We start from the raw sequence: 1,249 nt of genomic DNA, 5'->3' as shown, positions 1-1,249 counted from the left end.
GAATCAGTGCTCGCCCCCTTTCCCCCGCGGGGGGGGAGGGGCCCCCCTCGCTCCCGGCGCGACTGTCGACCGGGGCGGACTGTCCTCAGTGCGCCCAACCGCGCGCGCCGCCAGGGGGGGGCCCGGGCCCGCAACCGGGGACGGGGGGCGCGGCGATGTCGGCTACCCACCCGACCCTCTTGAAACACGGACCGGAGTCTAACGCGCGCGCGAGTCAGAGGGGGGAAAAAACAAACCCCCGGGGAAAGGGGAAAGAGGGCCCGGCGCGCGCCGGCTGAGGTGGACCCCGGGGGGCGTCAGTGCCCCGGGCGCACCACCGGCCCGCCGCCCGCTCCGTGGGGGAGGTGGAGCTTGAGCGCGTGCGATAGGGCCCGAAAGAGGGAACTATGCCTGGGCAGGGCGGCCGGGGAAAATCGGGGGGACCCGAGCGGTCCGACGTGCAAATCGGCGCCACCTGAAGGGGCAAGACTAATCGCCATCAGTGGGTTCCCCCCGGTTTCCCCAGGATAGCGGCGCTCAGAGTCTCGCAGTTTTATCTGGTAAAGCGAATGATTAGAGGTCTTGGGGCCGAAACGATCTCAACCTATTCTCAAACTTTTAAAAGGTAAGAAACCCGGCCCTGGCTTGGGGCCCGGGGGTGAATGCGAGCCGCCTAGTGGGGCCCCTTTTAGCAGAACTGGCGTGGGGGTGAACCGAAACCCGGGGTTGGCGCCCGATGCCGACGCCATCAGACCCCGAAAAGGTGGGTTTATATAGACAGCAGGACGGGGGGGCTTTTGGGAAATTGAACCCAGAGGGGTAAAACTCACCTGCCGAATCAATAGCCCTGAAAATGGGTGGCGCGGGGGCGTCGGGCCCATACCCGGCCGCGCCGGCAACAGGAGCCGCGAGGGGAGGGCCGCGACGAGAGGAGGGGCCCCCGGGGAGCACAAACCTAGGGCGCGAGCCCGGGGGGAGGGGGGGGAATTTTTTAGAAAAAAAAACCCGAAAAGGGGAAGGGGCCGGGGTTCTGGGGGTTTTCCCGAACCCCTTGGAAAGGGGGGGGAGGGGGGGTAGGGGGGGGCCCCCCCCGGGGGGCGGGGGGGGGGCCCCCCCGTGCGGTAACGCAAACAACCCGGGGAAGCCGGGGGGGAGCCCCGGGGGGAGTTCTCTTTTTTTTGGGAAAGGGGAGGCGCCTGTGGGCCCCCGGAGAGGGGCCCCCCTGAAAGCCGCGGTTCCGGCGGCGTCCGGTGAGCTCTCGCTGGCCCTT

The sequence above is a fragment of the Brachyistius frenatus genome, unplaced genomic scaffold (genome assembly GCF_029030835.1).
Source record: "Brachyistius frenatus isolate BFR_SWC_R1_liver_20210118 unplaced genomic scaffold, ASM2903083v1 Contig_895, whole genome shotgun sequence".
Classification (NCBI taxonomy): Eukaryota; Metazoa; Chordata; class Actinopteri; family Embiotocidae; genus Brachyistius; species Brachyistius frenatus.
Note: the sequence above shows the minus strand (reverse complement) of the source record.